Source organism: Rutidosis leptorrhynchoides, chromosome 2 (assembly GCF_046630445.1).
Source record: "Rutidosis leptorrhynchoides isolate AG116_Rl617_1_P2 chromosome 2, CSIRO_AGI_Rlap_v1, whole genome shotgun sequence".
Classification (NCBI taxonomy): Eukaryota; Viridiplantae; Streptophyta; class Magnoliopsida; order Asterales; family Asteraceae; genus Rutidosis; species Rutidosis leptorrhynchoides.
Genome location: NC_092334.1, coordinates 64,077,210 through 64,079,338, shown reverse-complemented (window position 1 = coordinate 64,079,338; position 2,129 = coordinate 64,077,210).

Here is a 2,129-nt window from a genome sequence, read left to right as displayed (position 1 = left end):
ACACAAGTCGTTCAGCAAAGGCAATAAAGACACGTAATTCATACGTCCAGAAACAAGTCATGCATTCTGGTTTTACTAGGATTACTTCCCATCCTTGGTCTTGTGGAACATAACCGTTATGGCCGTTGATAAGACAGCGTGTTGTAACGTTGTCAAAAGGACGAGGGTTACGTAATGTCCAACAGTCCCGTAACAATCTAAAAACCTCATTTCTTACCCTAATTACCGACTCCGTCACTTGTGGGAACGTTTTGTTTAATAGTTGTAGCCCGATGTTCTTGTTCTCACTTTGGTGAGAACCGAACATTACTAATCCGTAAGCATAACATGCTTCTTTATGTTGCATGTTAGCCGCTTTTTCTAAATCACGAAGTCCAATATTTGGATATATTGAGTCAAAATAATTTCTTAACCCATTGCGTAAAATAGCATTTGGGTTCCCCGCAATATATGCGTCAAAGTAAACACATCGTAACTTATGGGTTTCCCAATGTGATATCCCCCATCTTTCAAACGAAAGTCTCTTATAAACCAAGACATTCTTGGAACGTTCTTCGAATGTCTTACAAACTGATCTCGCCTTAAATAGTTGTGCCGAAGAATTCTGACCGACTCTAGACAAGATTTCATCAATCATGTCTCCGGGTAGGTCTCTTAAAATATTGGGTTGTCTATCCATTTTGTGTTTTTATACTGTAAAATAGACAAGAGTTAGATTCATAAAAAAAATACTTATTAATACAAGCAATTTTTACGTATATCATAAAGCATAAGCACACTATATTACATATATTACACCACACGAATACAACTATCTTATTCCGACTCGCTCGTTTCTTCTTGTTCGGTTTTGGTTCGTTTTGCCAAGTTTCTAGGGATATATGATGTTCCCCTAATACGAGCCGTCGTTATCCACATTGGTTTAGAAAAACCTGGTGGTTTAGAGGTTCCCGGGTCATTGTTACAACTTAAGGACTTCGGGGGTTGACGATACATATAAAGTTCATCGGGGTTGGAATTAGATTTCTCTATTTTTATGCCCTTTCCCTTATTATTTTCTTTTGCCTTTTTAAATTCAGTTGGGGTAATTTCTATAACATCATCGGAATTCTCGTCGGAATTCGATTCATCGGAGAATTGGTAATCCTCCCAATATTTTGCTTCCTTGGCGGAAACACCATTGGTCATAATTAACCTTGGTCGGTTGGTTGAGGATTTTCTTTTACTTAACCGTTTTATTATTTCCCCCACCGGTTCTATTTCTTCATCCGGTTCCGATTCTTCTTCCGGTTCCGATTCTTCTTCCGGTTCCGACTCTTCTTCCGGTTCCTCTTCGGGAACTTGTGAATCAGTCCACGAATCATTCCAATTTACATTTGACTCTTCATTATTATTAGGTGAGTCAATGGGACTTGTTCTAGAGGTAGACATCTATCACATAATATCAAACACGTTAAGAGATTAATATATCACATAATATTCACATGTTAAAAATATATAGTTTCCAACAAAATTTGTTAAGCAATCATTTTTCAACTAAACATGGTCGAAGTCCAGACTCACTAATGCATCCTAACAAACTCGATAAGACACACTAATGCAAAATTCTGGTTCTCTAAGACCAACGCTCTGATACCAACTGAAATGTCCCGTTCTTATTGATTAAAAACGTTCCATATTAATTGATTTCGTTGCGAGGTTTTGACCTCTATATGAGACGTTTTTCAAAGACTGCATTCATTTTTAAAACAAACCATAACCTTTATTTCATAAATAAAGGTTTAAAAGCTTTACGTAGGTTATCAAATAATGATAATCTAAAATATCCTGTTTACACACGACCATTACATAATGGTTTACAATACAAATATGTTACATCGAAATCAGCTTCTTGAATGCAGTTTTTACACAATATCATACAAACATGGACTCCAAATCTTGTCCTTATTTTAGTATGCAACAGCGGAAGCTCTTAGTATTCACCTGAGAATAAACATGCTTTAAACGTCAACAAAAATGTTGGTGAGTTATAGGTTTAACCTATATGTATCAAATCGTAACAATAGACCACAAGATTTCATATTTCAATACACATCCCATACATAGAGATAAAAATCATTCATATGGTG